General features: G+C 39.2%; 1 long non-coding RNA gene across 1 annotated transcript in view; it reads right to left on the reverse strand.

Annotated features, from left to right (window-relative positions):
- Window positions 1-316: 316 nt before the first annotated feature.
- The window catches only part of LOC118969139 (uncharacterized), a 66173-nt gene continuing 47548 nt past the window's right edge, over window positions 317-18941 (reverse strand). Inside the window, exon 5 of the long non-coding RNA XR_012133286.1 lies at window positions 317-899. This is a non-coding gene — a long non-coding RNA (uncharacterized lncRNA). The remainder of the gene's footprint in view (window positions 900-18941) is intronic.

An 18941-nucleotide genomic window follows, 5' to 3' on the forward strand; every position in this document is an offset into this window, starting at 1 on the left:
CTAGATCAGGATATGTCCAAATCTGTACATTTGCTGTCTAAAAATATTTCAGGTAAAGGGTCACCAAACTGTGGTCCACAAGTCAAATCTATGTATTTTTATAAGTTTTATGGAAACATAGTCGTGCCTGTTTGCTGTGTATTGTCTATAGCTGCTTTCAAACAGTTGTGACAGAGACCATACGGCCTACAAAGTCTAAAATATTTATTATCTTGACCTTTTCAGAAAATATTTGTCAACCCCTGCTTTAGATCGTTATTGTCAATAGAGCAAAATGAATATAAAACTTTTGACTGTAACATAATTAGTATATTGCTGAAATTAAGCTTGCAAAACAAATTGTGCTGGGTAACTGTGTAATAGCTCATGATTTGTGTATGTCTTCATTTTATTACTCACCCAAACATTGCTGCCCCATCAACAGAATATCCAGCTGAGTGATAATGATTAAATCTAGTCATCTTTGGTATTTTGCCAAAATGTTCAGACATATAAAAACAATCAATTTAAACATTTTTCTGTTTTATTGTTGTGAAGGAATATCTATCAAAAAAGGAGAATAGAATATATTATATTTAACAGTTTATTAGTTTGATTTATCACTTTTTAAATGTTTAGACATATGGGACAAGGGGCCTCCATTTGTACTCTTGCCCAGGGACCTGACAGGGTTAAGGGTGGGCCTGAGGAGAATGCACCAGGGCTCAGTGAAGTCATTATGAAGAAGAAGAAGGCAGGCAGGTGAGGCTCTGTTCCAAATCAAGCCTGAGGGCCCTCAGGAATCGAACTCTCCAAATGAAGCAATTCACATGGATGAGGGGGTCTTGCCGCCATGGAGATGTCACAGAGTTGCTCTCGCCACATCTGTGTGACTGAACAGGAAAGAGTCCCTCTTCTTTCTGCAAGGAAAACAAAACATCACAGGCTCAAGGGGGGGACTGTGGAGAACATCATTGCCTTCCAAATGGAGGGCTTTTTAAATTAAATATTTAAGAAATTTAAAAATTGCCCAAGTAAAAAATTTCCTTGTGGGAAATTGGAAAAGATGGAGAAACATAAAATTCTAAAAATTAAAATCATCAACCCATCACTCAGATGCAGTATTTTAAAATATGTCCATCCACACTCTTCTATGCAGCTCTTTATAACTTATTGATAAAATGAGATTGTTTTGTACATACACCATTCTACATAGCCTTTTGCACTTAGGAATAAATGGGAAACATGATTCTTGGTGTTAAATACATATCAACTTCATTTTAAGTGACTGTACTATATTCCATTAAATGAATTGACAAATTGTTTAGTGAATCCCTCATTGTTGGATATCTAGGTTGTGATCAAAGTTAGACATTTTCATTCACATGTGTATATTCTTGATGTAGAAAGGAAAGCATGTATATTTTAAACGTAGTTGAACCATATTGCAAATTTGCCTTCTATGAAGGAATGTAAATGTTGTCTTTGAAACTTAATATATTATTTTAAATATCTTAGTCCTATATCAGTATATTCGGTGTATTTTTTCTCATGTACTCATTAATATTGTGTATTGTGATATTGCACAATTACTGCCAATAAACATAGGGAAATGATTTTTAAATATTTTAATACTTACATTTTAAACTAGCAAGCATTTATTTATATCCAGACATTTATTAGGAATATGATTTTAAACACATTTCCTGGTTATGTATTTTTTTTTTTTTTTTGCCTGTTATTTCTACTTGGCTGTCTTTTTTCTTAGTATTTAAGCATTTCTTTATATTAATTATATTTTTACCTTTTCTTTTATGTAGAAAATATTCTGGCTTATCATTTCTCTGTCCTTTTTGTTTTTCTTAATGTTTTTAAATCAGTTAGACTTTTTCTTTATGACTTTTGCTTTAGATGTTTTCTAGGTAAGATCTTTCTTAATTTAATATTAAATAAATATCCAACTTTGATTTTAATTTTACTTATTTTGGAATTAATTTTAAATTATTACTGAGGTTGAATTCTGAATAGTTTTTTAATGATAGATAACTGTCTTTTTATCCAATACTGATATGTCACTTACTTCATATACTAAATTACTATGAAAGTTTCATTTTGCTTATTAACTTTTTATATTCTGTTCTGTGTTGAATTTGGCACTAGTAGAGCACTATTTTAATTATCATAATTTTATGATAGGTCTCAAATCTGTGAAACTGCCTGTCTATATCTATTCTTGAATGTTTTTTATCGAACGCATTTTCCTCCAAATGGGCTGAAGAATTATAAAATAGGTTCATCAAGTCCTCTTTCTCTTCTCACTTTCACTGGGATTTCCTTAGATAAATGGATAAAGAAGATATGGGACATACACAATGGAATATTATTCTGTCATAAAAAAAGAAATCCTGCCATTTGCAACAACACGGATGGAACTAGAGGGTATTATGTTCAGTGAAATAAGCCAGGCAGACAAAGACAAATACCATATGATTTCACTTATTTTTGGGACATAATACAAAGCAAAACTGAAGGAAGAAAACAGCAGTAGACTTACGGACACTGAGAAGGGACTGGTGGTTACCATGGGGGAGGGGTTGGAGTGGGTCAATAGAGAGGTTGAGTGGGATAAAAAGGCACAAAAAGTCTCAATCATAATGGTTGTTGGTTATGGGGATAGTAGTACAGCATGGAAAATACAGTCAGTGATTCTGTAACATCTTCCAGTGTTGGCAGATATTAACTGCACTAGTGGGGTTGAGGATTTAATATTATGGGTAACTGTTGAAGTCTGTGTTGTATACTAGAAACTAATGTAAGATTGCATATCAATGATAAGTCAATAAAAAAATTTTCTTAAATAAAAAAAGTAAGAACTGATTTGGGAAGAAATAATGTTTTTTTGAACCTGTCAATCTAGGAAGATGATATGGTTTTAGTTTGTACAGATCTTCCTTTATATTCCTCAGTAAAGCTTGTATTTATATTTAAATTAACATATTAAAACTGAGTTTTTTAGAACACAATTACATGAAATGCAACATGTATCCAGATTTGTGTAACCACAACCACAATCAGAATACAAAACAGTTCCAGGACTCCAATACCATGCCATTATTTAGTAGTCCTACCTTCCCTTTACCCTTAACCCCTGACAAACATTGATCTGTTCTCTATCACTATATTTTTGTCTCCTTGATAATATCATATAAATGGAATCATATAATATATAATCTTTGACACAGATTTATTTCAGTTACATTATATCTTTAAGATCCTTTCAAGCTGTTGCACACAGCAATAGTTTGCTCCTTTTCATTGCTGAGTAGTACTCCATTGAGTTCATGTACTGATTTCTTTAGTCATACATGTTGGAGGACAGTTAGGTTGTGTGATTCCCACTCTTCCAACACCAAATGCTATGGTATATTTCTTACCTATGTATATGTATAAGAGTAACAATATTATACACAGAACTAATATTAGTGTAACTTCATTCAGGTACCTGGACCTGATTCCAGTGTGTATATGTATGTGGGAGGGGGTCTTCCCACACATACTTATACCAAGCAATACTTGAACACCAGCAGGTGTCTGAGAACTCAACTCAGTTCTGATGCTCTCTGCCCAGGACAGCACCAGATTCTCAGGTTAAGGGCTCCGTCATACAGGACTGCCCTCCACCCTCCACTCCAGATGCTGGTCACAAGCCCAGGCAGTTACCTGTGCTTCTGACCTACTGGCTACAGACTGGAGGTTCCCACGACCCCTCTTAGGTTCGATTACTTTTCTAGAGTGGCTCACAGAACTCAGGAAAACATTTAGGTTTACCAGTTTAATAAAGGATACTGTGAAAGATAAGTTAATAGGCAGATGAAGAGATACAAAAGGCAAAGTCCCAAATAAAGGAGCTGCTATCTTCGTGGACCTTGAGGCCTGGCTCAGTGGCACATGGAGGTGTTCTGGTTCCCCAAACACAGAAGTTTTCTCTGACCAAGAAGCAGGATCCAACCGAGCAGAGCAGGCAGAGAGAGCTCTTCTCATGGGTTTTGTGAGGGCTTCATTGCATGGTCATGACTGAGTAAATTATTGACCATTAGCTGATTCAGCCTCCAGCCCCCGCCCTTGTGTGGGGGTCCAAAAGTCTCTGTTAACATGACAAAACACCTGTTTCACCTTTAAGAATCTGCAGTGTCTTCAGGAACTGTGGAGGAAGACCAAATATACCTGGGAAATATATTTTTGGTCATATGAATGACCAAATATGTATTTCTTATAACTCATTGTATCACAGGTTGGTTCCAGTTTTTGACAAGGAATGGAACTCCTATAAATACATGGTACAGATTTGTGTGCAAGAGTTAAGTTTTTCTCTTGGTTAAATAGCAGGGAGTGGGATTTATGAGTCATTTGATAAATATATGTTCAACTTTATAGGTAAAGCTGCCAAACAGTTGTAAATAGTTGCAGTGCCACTTGCATTCCCACAGTGAGGTAGGAGGGTTCCATTTGCTCCAATCCCTATCAGCAGTTGCTATTGTCAGGATTATTTTTTTTTAGCCTTTCTATTGGATATATAGTAGTATCTCATAGTGGTTTTAATTTATATTTTTCTAATGGCTAATGATTGTGAAGCTATTTTCATTTGCTTAATTGCCTCTTTGTTGAAATGTTTGTTAATGGGAATTGCCCCTTTTTTAACTGGGTTGGTTATTACTGTTGAACTTTTCAGAAGTTATTTATGTAGTCTATCCTCCAGCAGTCTAATAATATATTAAAGTATGAGGGACTCCAAAGTCCTTTGTTGGATGCAGGATTTGGAGTGTTTTTCCGTGTATTACGCTGTTAGCACCATATCTAAGAACTCTTTGCCTTAGAGCAAATTCTCAGAACGTATTTTCTAGGCATGTTGTGCATACTTCTTGTTGATATGACTCCTAAACAGTCTCTGTTTTTGCTACTACTTTGAAAGGAATATTAATGCTTCATTTAATCTAGATACACCTTAAAATGTTCTTTAAGATGCAGAAATCATATTTCTTACCCAGTGATTTTTTTTTGCTTATTTTGAAACTTTCTTTCTTCCACTAAATCAAACAGACTTATGTGTTTACATAGAATTATGGCTAAGTAATGTCAAATGTGTCATGAGACATACTTATGGTAGATTTTTCATTTACACATGTCTTATTATCAGCAGCCTAAAATAATGTGAGGCTCTAAAATTAAAATATTTTAGGGAAAAGCAAGATAACAAAAATATAGATAAAGACAAAACTATGACAGAATCCATGTTCTGGTCACTTGTACATGAGATAAGAATGAAGGACTATGATGGGTGGGTCATAATGGACAGTCTAACCTCAAGTCCCCAAAATCTGTCCTCTGTATAGCTAAGCCTGACATAGGACCATGTTTTTGTTGATTGAAGGCATAGGTTCTTAACCAAAGCTTCAATTCTGAGTATCAGGAAATAGTGAACCCACTGTAAGCAGAGGTAAAAATGGGTCTATGAGCATTTATACACTTTTTTTGGAGGGAAAAGTCTGAAATATCACCAGACTGTCTAAAAACACCATTCTATTTCAATAAGGCACATGCACATTCTCCCCATCCTCTCACCTCAAACATATCTGATTCACTGCACATATTCAATAAATATTTATCAGTGAATTAATAAATATTTATTGAATTATTATTTGGCTACCTTTAAGCTTGACCCTAGGCATAAGATTTTTATTTAGCAAACATTTACTGAGTGTTTATTTTGGCCAAGCACCTTAAGAAAATGGAACTAACTATGAGGATGAAAAGACAACGTCCCTACTCTCAAAGAGCTTAACATCTTGGTAGAAGAATGTAACAGCCAATGCATTTCAGTGGCAGAATTACAATAGTGGGAGTGGGTTATTATGGAAAAGGAGTACCTGACCTGCCTGAGTACTTTAGAGAGAGCTTTGAAAATACGGTGGTGCTTGGGTGCAGGCCCGAGCCATGATGAGGGCAGGGCTATAGTGGCCCCAAAACAGTTTGATTACATGCAGTGTAAACTTGAGATGCTGTAGCATGAGGCTCACACAGAAGCTGGAAGCCAATAACCAATCATGTTACATGTAGATACACTTTATCATGGGTTTCACTGTAGTTAATTCAGAATCAAGTGGGATAAGAAGGAGGAGTCTAGGAAAAATGGAGTTTGAGGAGTGAGGGAGATTGTGGCATGTCCAGGGAACTACCAGTGGTTCAGTCTTGCTGGAGGATAAAGTATGAGGGATGCCACAGTCCTATGTCGACAGGTTCAGTTTACAGAAACACCAGTATGTATACACAAACATTCATGCAAGCAGGTGTCCACTGAAGCCCTCCTTTAAAAAGCTTCGAAAACAGGAAACACCTTAAATGTCCATCAGTAGGGGTCTGGATTAAAAACTTTGGTTATATCTGTATAATGGAACGTATTGCAATATTATAAAGATTGACTTACATCTCTTTCAAATTCAGGTCTTCAATACAGTATAAGTCATAAAATGATAGGATATAATCTCATGTGTTAAAAACACAAGCAATAAAAAAAAACCACTGCTTATGTTTTAGAATGTGTCAGTGCTTGGTAGACTTGAGTGTGTTCATGCCTCCAATTCTTAATCACTCTTTCTATCCTTGCCCTTTGCCATAGATTTGCAGCTTTTCATCATGACTGGAACCTACTTTCCCATTCCTGGATATTGACTTCAGCCACGTGACTTGCTTTGGCCAATGGACGTTAGTTATTTCAAGCCGCAGCTTGAAAACATATTCCACTCATGCTCTTGTTCCTGGCCATCGCTGTGGGGGCATGTCTGCATGAGCCTTATGGAGGATAGAAGACAAATGCAATAAAGTTGAGTTACTCAGATTATCGCAGCAAAGACCACCCTAGGTCAGCCTTCAGCCAGCTACTTTCCCCATATATGTGAGCAGACCCAGACAAGATCAGGAGAGCCGTCAGGTTGATCCATAGCTGACCACAGACACATAAACAAGACTGGCTGAAATATAAAAAATGCCTGGACCAGCAGAACCCTACAGCCTTGTCAAACAAATAACTGTATGCCTCTGAGGTTTGTGGCAATATTTTGAAACATTATTTCAGCCATAAATAACTAACATGCTCTATTTGTATGTAATACAGACTCACCAAATATCTAGACAGATGTCCACCAAGCTACTTAGAGTGGTTACCTCTACAGAATGGAATTGTTGGTCAACTTGTATTTACAAATACTGTTTGTCTGTACTCTCTAAGAAATAGAACTGCTACTTCTGATTTGATTCATTTTCTTTCCTTAACTTGTTCTTAAAATGCCAAAGTAGAGCAGGTAAGAAAATAGGTCCTAATCCTGGCAGCTGCTGGTGGCCTTAAGCCGAAGTCTACATGGACTGTGTTTGATAAAGTCTTAGAATGGTCAATCTTTGTTCTTGTCTGCAACACTGATAATTGGAACATCAGTGAATGAGCCACTTACCCTCTATTTTAGCCCATTTTTCTTTTGTAAAGATGCAGTGGCTCCTCCTGGAGTCTGGTAATTGAGATAATGATTAAATCTACTACACATGGGAGAAGCCATGATGAGAAACTCTTAAAGCTATGCAAAGTGCTGCACCAATGAGCAAATACTCTTGTTTACCATGGCTCTGATGATGACAGTGAAGATGCGTTTATTTTTAGCCACAGTATCAGCCAAGTCCCTTATCAACTCATAAGTGCCTTGAGGTTGAGCTAGTTTGGGCTCTCAGATGATTAAAATAAGTGAGATGTTTAATAAATAACTGGATATTGATGTGCACAGTTATTTTCAGTCTTTCATGCCAACTGTAGGAGAGAAGTTAGGGTTATGGTGTAACCTTTACCAAGTCTAGAAAAGAGAAAGAAATGATAAACTACTAGTAATTTGATTGGATTTTTCTCCCACATTAGCTTCAGTAAATACTATTAACTGCTTGCAAGGCAGTTAAAATAGCTACAGAAGTCCAAAATATCAGAGGATCATCCCCTGGTGTGAAGCACAGAACTTAGAGGTAGTAATATGGGAAAACAGCATGACAATGGATTACATTTGGGGACTGGAAGTATCTGGTTCCATTTCCTAATAACTACTTGACTCATAAGTGTCTTAACTTCCCTGTGTCTGTTTCTTTATCTATTTGATAGAAATAATCAAAGTTCCCTTGTTATAAAAATATAATATAATTTAGTTATTTGCCACCATCCTTTTACTTCTGCCTTCAAAATAAGAAGAAACCTGCTAAAGGATCAGCAAAGAGTAATATGCTATTGCTATTGGCACTCTCCATATCTCTTTGAACCAAAAAGTTTTGACTTATTGTTAACTTCCCTTTCCCCAGTATGTTTTTATTTTCTTATGCCTGCTTGAGTGGAGATATAGAGGATGTGCTGTACTTTGGACAGTTCCATTATTATCCAATTCTCCTAAATGCATAGCATGTTCAATGGGAAATACACCTTTAGAGGTCATACCAGTCCAACCACATGTTGAAGTAGAACAAAAGCCTGGTGGAGGATGTAAAATAATTTGTCCAACATTATACAAGTCAAATAAGAACAAAACTCTAGGACCCTACCCAGGCCAGAGTAACCTTTAAAATATTTCCCAACCAGCATATGTCTGTAGAACTAATCCATATTGATTACAGCTGAGAATGTTGAAGAATATGCAAAATATTTCCATTTGGAGAAATAAAATATGTAGCTTACTCATAGAAAAACTAGCACATCCCTGTAGGCTGAGTTTGATAAGAGCCTGCTTAGGAAACCTCAAATCTTCCCACCAAAAACAACTTCCTATGCTTTTTTTCAGACTCTCTAACATTTACATGTAATTCTGTGACACATTCCTAGTCCCCTGCCATGCTCTCTGTCTACACAGCTGCAGGGGGCTGCGGTGGCACCTTTCCCAAACCCATGCCTCCAAGCTTTCTGCTGCCTGGCGGGGTTGGTCTACAAACCACAGTAGAAGTCCTTCCACTTAGGGTTCTGCCTCCAGTGTCTTTACTAATCGCCTATTTCTTTTGAGGGGCACAAAAATGGCCTTAGCTTCCCTGCCCCAGAAGGCAGGATGTTCTCTGCTTTCAGATGTCTCAGCCCTTTCAAAAATACAGTGTTGATCTTGGGAAAAGAAGTAATTAGCCTGATGGGGAATAGACTGCCATTTCAGCACTTTTCTCCCTATTGGGTGTTGAAGTAACAGAGGCCCAAGCAGGTCAGAAAGAAGTTGAGTGCTGATGGGTCTTAATGCCCCACTAAGTTCCAGTGCCAGCTGCTGGCACCCGAAGCTCATTAGTTCTGACCCAACACTGCTAATCGCCCTGGGTGCTCAATCAGCTTTCATGGACACTGAGAGAAGCATTCATTAGCTCTCTAACCTCAAAGTGCCCTGAATGGCCTCAGAGACCTAAGTCTCAAAGGTTGACATAAACTTGAAGAAAGAATGCACCAAGCCCTATAATAAGGAGAAATGCATCTACTTTGTGTGGTCCCCATAAAGACAAAAATTGTTCTTAGCATTCTTTTTGAAATAACCTTGGTGTGTAATTATAGGCAATGTTTGCCCCTTCTTGATAACCCTAGAATAGAAGTGTTTTAGGTCTGTGGTCACAACCCTTTAGAGGCTTCAGGGTTTTCCAAGCTCAACTCAACTGACATCTCAGGCTGGAGAGGCGTTTGTTGTGGGGCTGCCCCTCGTGTTGTAATATTGAGCAGCACCCCTGGAATCTGCCTACTAGAAGCCAGTAGCATTCTCCCCAACCCCCAACCAAAAATGTCTCCAGACATTGACAAATGCCCTCTAGGGACAAAATCACCTCCTGTTGATAATCCCTGCTTTAAAAGACTGCCACTTGCATTAAAAAGAATAGAAGGAATGGGGAAAAAGGGACATTATGATTAGGAGACATAATGTGGAGCGGGCACGGGGAGGGCCGTACAACACAGAGGAGACAAGTAGTAATTCTATAGCATCTTACTATGCTGATGGACAGTGACTGTAATGGGGTATGTGGTGGGGACTTGATGGGGGGAGTCTAGTAACCACAATGTTGTTCATGCAATTGTGGATTAATTATACCAAAAAGAAAAGAATAGGAGGAAATAAAATACAATAGGATGGAAACTATCAGACAGTGCCACCTGAGATGGGAGAAAGTGTTCTTTCATGATTGAAAGGGTATCTCTCCGTGACCCTCCTTACCCAGAAGGACTCAGGGGCAGCCACTTTCTCTTTCAAATAAAATCTCTTGCGTGGGCCCGTGTCTCCTGAGTCCTTCTGGGTAAGGAGGGTCGCGGTAAGATACCCCTTCAATGATTTCATGAATATGCATTTCGTGCTTGTTTGTTTGTATGTATAGTATGTATGTATGCATATTAACAATGTGGATCATGGTAAAAATATGTTTGAAAAATATTGATAAGAGTATTTTGACTCTGGAAAACAATTATTTATCTGTGTATGGCTAAGATATGGGTATTAATTTCCCACCTGGAAATTATTTTTTCTCAATAATTTTGGGCTGTTTTTTAATATAATATGGTTTTCTTTCAACAATTAATGGCACTTTGTCTTCTGCCTTATTAAGAGAACTGTGTTGATTTATCTTTACCTTTGATATACAAAAGTATCAAAACAGAATGCTATGTGTCATCCAACAGATTAAAGACCAGATGAGTCTTGACTAAGTCCTTAAGGAAAACATGAGAAGCCAGACTCTGTTGTCTAGGGTTTATCATCTGTCCCAGGAGGCAATCCATGACGGAGGTAAAATGACGTTAACAATACTAAAGCTGTTTCAAGTCTAGCTTCACAGATCACAAAAAACGGTGAGCATAAAGATGTTGCTCTTAGTTTTGGTCATATTAGCTATAGAACACAAAAATGGAGCTTACCAGGCAGTGAAAGGGCAAGTTCTCAAGCGGCAGCAGCATCGGAACCAAGTTAGAAATGCTGAGTGGTTGGGAATGAACCAGAATGGGTCAAGATAAGACCCAGAGGCAGGAGGCGTGGTCAAAAGTGAGTAGTATACTAAGCCAGGAGGGCTCATAAAGGAGAGAGGAGGAGCTGAATCTCAAGGGTCCAGCACCTACGACTCCAGAAGCAAGCCAAAAGCAAGCGAAGTTTTTGTCCTTTCCTTCTCACACAGTTCTTTTCTAGAAGAAAAATGATTTGAAGATCTGGCCATGTAGTTGGGCAGAAAGTGGGTGAAATAATAAAGAAAAGATAAAGAATGTGGTCAGCTCAGTTATTTTGAGAAGAAACAATCAGTTGAGACAAAGGACCTAATAATTGGTAGGACAAAGCCTGGACATATGGGGTCTACCTGGAGTAAATTAGGAAGACAAGCCAGCAAAGGAGAGGGGTGTCAATGGAAAACCAGGGAATGAAGGAAAACCTTTTAAAAAGTGGTCCTGATCCATAGTGTCAAATATGCCCTTGGTAAAAATGGTTTCCTTAGAATATATGCTCTCTGTGGTGAGGCAGGATTTTTTAATACTTTAGGTAATAGATGAGAGCTGGTTTTACCTGGAGAAATCTCTGTTTTCTCCCAGTAAGTTTCATCTGCTTTCGTTTGGTTGTTTTAATTTAATTCAGATCATCTTTCAATAACTGATGTTCCCTTTATTTCCTACTGGCAGTTTTGGTGATTTGCATCTTTCAATAGATACTAATTTATTTCAACTATATTTTAAATTCACTATTATAGAGTTAGACAGTGTACGTTTTCTAATTTCTTTGATATTTTTTTGCCACATCTATTCTCATTCTATTATATTTTTGTTATAATATTATATTTTGCTCCTTTTCTAGTTTTTGGATTTGAAAGTTGACTTTACTCATTTTCATTCCTTTCTAGCTTGACATTAAAATATATAAGGACATGAATTCAGTCTACTGACATCCCTGATTATGTAAGCATGACAAGTATTTAGTTTATCATTTGGCTCTTACCTAAATGATCTTTAACTGCACCTTTGATTTCATCTTTAATTCAAGGATTTTCAAGAATATAATTCTTAACCTTATACTAGTTTTATCCATCGTATTTTTCCTTTCATTATTAATTTTAATTTATAGTCAAAGTGTGAATTTAATAGAATTTAAACTCTCAGGAAACTTATGCTTTTTTGGTGGCCAAAAAAGAAAGTATATGAACATTTTTATAAATGTGCCACAGACTTTTGAAAAGACTGCCTACTTTCTGTGTGTCTCCTAGGTAGCCTTCTGATATCTACTTGTTAAATCAAAATTAAATATATTTTTGAGAGTTCCATATGTTTATTCATATTTTCCCAGTTGCTCTGACAAAATATTAAATGGATGTATTAGAATATTCTGGTAGAATTGTGATATCATAATCTCTGCTTGTTCTATAAATTATATCAATGTCAATTTCCTGGCTTTATATTGTACTATAGTTATTGTAGTTATTATTGAAGAAAGCTGCTGAAGGGTACACGGGAACTTTTTGTCCATTTATTTGCAATCCTGTAAATCTGTAATTATTTCAAAATAAAAAGTGAAGACAAAAACAAAGACATAAAAAAATCTCTGCATTTCTAACAGCTTTCACTTTATATATTTTAATGCTGAATGGTATTTCACTTGGCACACAAAAGCTCATGAAAATTAAGCTAGAGGGTATACTCCTGATTATTAAAGATAGATCTTTTTGTTTCATTCAAAGTTCAATCTTGAATTTTACATTGGTGTGTATTTTGTCACTCCACCTGGCTTTCTTTCATTTCTTTTTGTCTCTTTGCATGTGTGTGTGAGTGTGTGTGTGTATGTGTGTGTGCATGTGTGTGTAAGTGTGCACCTGGTAATTCAGTTTTGACCATTCTCATATTTGTAAACATTATTTCATATGGTTTTAGCATGACTCCTGTAAACAAAGAACAACCATCACAGATTATTAATACCCTTTTTTACAATGTAATTTCCCTTCATTCATTTTTATTGGGAGGCCTTAACTTGCTTAAGCATTTGAGATCATTGGGATGGTTAAAAATTCTTATATTACAAACCTTTTCTTCCTCAAGATTGTCATATTTGGCTCCTGCTTTCTGAAATATAACATTTTGAGGACCACATCTAATGCGAACTTTTGAGGAACCTGTTTTCATCATCCTGATGATTGGAGGGCTTTGCTTTGCTTTGTTTTCCCACCTTCATTCTTTGACTACACTTTTCTCCTTGGAATCAGGATACATGTAGGCCTTTTTCATTATTTTTGCATGACATTCACTTAACCTTTTCAATTCAAGACTAAAAATCATGAGAGATTTTTCTCAAGTTTTCTCCTATTCCATGCAGAAGCTCTGTATCATGGAGGGCAGGAAGAGAGGCTATTTGCTCCGATTCTTCCATCTGCTTGTATTCTTTTAAGTGACTGAGACATGTTTGATCATGTTTCTGCCTGCTGACCTTACAGGGCTCCAGAGATGAATCTGTGTTTGTCCATCTTTAAGGATGAAATGGCTTTTTTGTTTCTGAGTTCCTGTTGAAATCCATCAGGGACAGAAGAAGGGAAAAGCGAAGTTACCTAATGGCTGGGATTTACTTTGTCAAATTAAAAGCAAAACAAATAGTCCACCAGGAGGAGGTAGGGCATGCACACACAGGCAGAGGCCACGGAGGAGACCTGAAATTAGCTGTGTTGGGTCCCCACCTGCCCTGAAAGGGTGGGGTCAGTGCCCCAGGCCCCAACTTGCCAGCTGCCGCTGAGCAGGCTGCTTGTTCAGTCCTGGCACTGGCATCTGCCTTGGGGAGACTCAGGATGCACCCTGGGCCCCTGCCCTGCCGCACAGCCTCCCACAGGGCCTGCTGCCTCAGCAGAGGCGTTTCCAGGGGCCCCTTCTGCTTCCTTCCCAGGCCTGTCTGTCACTCCCTGCTGCCTTTGGCACAATCTAAATTCCCCCGCATTGTGTCCCAGAGAGCTCTAGGGGTCTTCTGGTCTGTGGATGGTGACCTGCTCCTTCACTGCTATTGTTTTCTCCTTGTTGCTTTAATTTTCATATTTTCACATTATCTGGTTGGCTTGTGATAGATTTTCACTTCCTCAAGTTGAGAAAACAGATTCTCTTCACCTGAGGACACTGGACAGATTAGAGTGAAGGGAAAGTTGACCAGCACAGGTTATTTTCTAGAGGTGCCCCTCTGGGCTGCCACCCTCTGTGCTTCTGATGGACACTTCACTTTTCCAGGTTGGGCCTCATTCCCAGAGGCTCCCTGAACACCATGTGGGCCAGTCCCGAAAAGCCGGCCCGTCTCCACTCCTAAAGCCCCAAACGCAGAGGCCGGCTACCACGAGGAAATGGCAAGCCCGAAGAACAGAAACCAGGCAGCCTGGGTCTGCCCTTACCTTCTACTTCTCAAGTTCATCCCTGCCAATGGATTTTTTCCCTTTTCTGCCTGGGCTTTAAAAACAATGAAATAGAGGCCTCCTGTGTCCACAAAATGATGCTTTGAGGGAAGAGGAGGGAGGGAATGGGGCATGAAAAAGAAAAGAGAGAGAGAATGCTCAAGGGACACAGAGTTGATTCTAATTATACTTTTTAAATTTCCTCTAATTGCTCTGTTTAATTATTGATGTGGAAAGTGTTTCCTTTTAGGGAGTTGAGTAATCAAGAGCCCTCAGGTCCAAGAAGACAGACGTCACCTGCTCTAGGTTTGGCAATTAAGGCATTATCAGTCACCGATCTAGTGGGCCAGACCCTGGGGGAGGCTGGAGTGGCACCCCCACCAACAGAGATCCCTCAGGAGGCACCCAGGGCTGCAAACACAATCCTGGGGAGTGCATCTAACACAGCCTTGGTGCCCAGCAGCTTCCAGGAAGAGTGACTGAGAATGGAAAACACTGCTGAGACGGACTCCATTCTGCTCATTGATTTTCCTCCTTCTACTAACAAAAATCTGTTGGTGGACCCCCAGCTACTGCTGGGCAGACCTGGCTTTGTGGGGTTAGTTCCTCTTCATTCCCTGTAGTTGGGGACTTCCAGCCGCAAAAGCCTCACATTTAAAGGGTCAACGATGTTTTATTTTTTAAATGTGAAATTGAATGGCTCCGGTTTGTGCAGATAGCACTAATAATTTCCCCATTTTCTGACCTGAAATCCATCAACACTCATTCCTCTTGGTCCCCAGGAAAATGCAGTGCCTCTGGGGGTGGCTGGACAAATGGATTCCTGGATGTCATCGGAAGAAGGGATAGAAATGGGAATGGTTGGTTTGATCTGCTAGAATTTGGCCTGGAATTCAACGCAATGTGGATCGTACAATGAAGGAAATCAGTTCAGTGTGGGCAGCAATGTCTCCATTTCCTTGTCTGGAAAATGAGGAAGCTCAGCTATCTGATCTCTAAAGCCACTTTTGGGTCTACATTCTGTGGATGTGGGTCAAGGAATAAAATCTCTGACAGGCAGTGTAAAGATGAAAGACACAGAGAAGAGCCGCTCTGATCCCTTTCACAGGACTTGGAACCTGGCTATGTGAAGTGTGGTCACTGACAGGCTCCCACTGCTGCAGTCCTTAGGGCCCATGTGAGCCATCAAGCAAACAGGTGGCTCTCGGAGGCTCTTGGTCAATGACTGAACAAGGTGGCAGCGTAGGCATGTGGCCCTGTCTGCCCAAGCGGGGCTCCTCCAGTGAGCAACCTGCTCCAGGTCTCCCAGGGGCTGGCGGAGATGGTCAGGTCTGCACTGACCTCATGGCATCATTTGCATTCCTTGACTCCTCAGGATCGGCCTCCTGGAGAAGCGAAGATGACTGACAATGAGTTGTACACCAAGTGGGATCCAGTGATGAGTCCAACCACTGAAGCCACTGGGGAGAGCAAAGTCATGACGAAAGTGGCATTTGAGTTTACCTTTGAACAATGAGTGGGGATTAATGGGTACAAAAGAAGAAAATAGGCATTTGAAGCAGACGGATGGACATGTGTGGAAAGGCTCAGTAATACAAAGACACAGGATGCAGGACCATGGGAGGTGCATGGGAATGGAGTGTGGGGGTATGTGGTGGGTGGGAGGAGGGTGGACTGAGGAGACAGAGCTGCAAAGTACGGGACCCAAGACACACAGCTGCCACAGTGCCCTGCATAGACAGTCCTAGTGGTTTGTGGACTCTGATAGGGGAAAACGGTAACCCTGGAGGAATAACAAGCAACCCAAAGCAATGAAATATGGAAAAATCCATAGCATAGTAGCTTTGACAGCCCTAAAAATAAGAGATATTTTACTTTGATGTAGGTGGTTTTCTTGAACAAGTAACACCTGCTGTTTGTTAGGGAGAAAACAAATTGCTTGTCCCATGGTACAGCACAATTAATCATATCATAATGCCAATCCATCACATAAAATTCAGTCTCTAGGCCCATGTTTTCAGGAAAGAAATAGGCAGTTAGTGTTCCTACCACTGTCTATTTATTTAAGAAGAGGACCTGGGTATGGGATCCTAAAATAACTTCCTTAAGACCATTATCAAATTCTAATAACTAAGTTCATCTATCCTAACAAAGTTTTCACTTTGTAAATCAAGATTTGCTTTAATTTTTTAAAAAACAGCATTTCCCAAACTGTGTTCCAAGGAGCACAAAAGCCTGTAGGTTTTTGTGACAAATACTTTTCAGAACCACTGCCTATGACAGATCCCATTTGACCTGTCACAGTAAACCTTAGAAACAAAACTCTTAAAAGTCCACTGTAAAAAAAAAATCCGTGTGAGTTTGTTGAATTCATTTCCCAGTCATATCTGAGCACAAAATATACCTACTTTCCTAACACCCAGAAACACTGCAGAAGAAACATTAAAGGGAAGACAGTTTGAGGCTTGGCTTTGAGGACTTGAGAAGCATTTCTTATCCAAGTGTGACAGTACTACGCAAAAGAACTCCTTTCAAAAAATTCATCTCCTATTTTTGAACTTGCTGCCTCTGGACTGAAGGATAAAGTTAAATGGGTTTTATCCCCAGCTAGGTATGCAGATGGTCCTTCCAGCCAGTCATGTTCTGAGGAGTCCAGCGAATGGTGGGGCCAAGGGATATTCAATTGACTGTTTCTGTGGCAGGAGAGAAGCTCCCAAATGGAAGCACACTTTGAAGAAATTCCAGGTCTATGGTTTGCTGAGTTGCTGAACAACCTTGAATCCCATATCTATTAAAAGAATTTCCTATTCTGCAAAATGAAGGGACATCTGTGACCACAGTGCAATATTTTTATATTCATTTGAACTTCCAGGTATATGATAAAAATTGTACATCACTAAAACAATGATGCAAACCTATCCAACACAGCTAGAAAAAATGCAAGCCAAAGAGCTACAGGCTGAATGTTTAAAAACACCCTACAAAATGATAGGGTGGGCTAAGCAGCTGGGTTCTAGACACCCACCCACCCTCATTCTAGCAGCACAGATTCTATTATATGGTAAATGTTGGCAACAGGGTTCTACTTTTCACAAGACTGAGTGCTAGTGGTGCCTACACCTGAAACCATAACTGTAAATCTATCTACACACATACACACACACGTGCACACACATTACACACAGTGGAAGGTAAATCTGTCATTAGCAGAGGGGACATGACCAGGGGCTTGATCACAGGGACAGAAATGCCCTGTTTTTCACTGCTCTGAACAGATACAATGCAAAGTTCCCAAGGAATTCTCCTGGTCAGATACATACTGCCCCACCTAAAATACAGATCTTATTTTTAGTTTTGAAAGTCAGAGGAAATGGCGGGTCCAGTGTCTCACATCACTCTGAGTGTAAAGGATGTTCACAAATGATGGGTCCAAAGGATGGCTTCATGAGGTCACGGGTCAAATGACAAAAATGACAATAATAATAATAACAAGATAGTTCACATGCACCATCTCTGCTCCCAACAAAAGCCAAAGAAGGCAGGCATTATTACCTCCACTTTTCCAGATCAGTCACTCAAGGGTAGGGAGGTTAAGCAACTTGCCCAAAGTTACTCAGGGGTTAAGGAGTTAAGGAGGAGTGTTGGAAACTGAGTCCAAGACAGGCAGATTTCAGAGGCAGTGTTCTTACAAAGGCAGGGGTCACATTAATAACTTGTAAAACCCCTATGTAACACAGTCTGTTCAGATATAGGACAAGGCACATTATTCTCAATGGTTCTCAAGATCAGGTTGCTTTGTGGAATGTGGAGAACCCAGCTGCCACCCAAAATTTAAGTGATGTTTCAAAAAGCTTATATCCCTAAATTGTGGTTTTTCTCTGCTTAATGCTCCCAGTGGCCACAGTTAGCACAATGCACAGTCATTCCAAGTAGAAACACGTTTTAATCTCTCAGTTATATAAATGTGACTTTTCATTTTGTTAGTCTCTTCCACCTAGCAGTTTTACCCCATTGACAAAGTCCTCATCTCTTCCCCTAAGCCCTCCTTGAGGAAGATCTCACCTTCAGCAAGGGTCCTGCTCACTCTAGTCTGCCCAGGAAGGAATCCATCAGCTTTCACATTCTGATGAGCAGAATCAAACCCTACTGAATGTGTCCATTTGATCCACTCAAGCAACTCTAGCTGAGGTCTCTTGAGTGTCATCCAGAATTCAGGAGAATCTATCCACTCCTCCTTACTCCTTAACCCCTGAGTAACTTTGGACAAGTTGCTTAACCTCCCTGCACTTGAGTGAGTCATCTGGAAAAATGGAGGTAATAATGCCTGCCTTCTCTGGCTTTTGTCGGGAGCAGAGATGGTGTATGTGAGCTATCTTGTTATTACTGTTATTGTCATTTTTGTCATTTGACCTGTGACCTCATGAAACCATCATTTGGAAGAGCCTGAATTTCTTGGTTAATTTCATCAAACACTTAGGGAATAAAGCCTAAAAAATGGCTGCGTGATTTTATCATTTCTTTCCTAAGTGAATTCAAAACAAACCATGGACTGA

This window comes from Manis javanica, chromosome 7 (genome assembly GCF_040802235.1).
Source record: "Manis javanica isolate MJ-LG chromosome 7, MJ_LKY, whole genome shotgun sequence".
Taxonomy (NCBI): domain Eukaryota; kingdom Metazoa; phylum Chordata; class Mammalia; order Pholidota; family Manidae; genus Manis; species Manis javanica.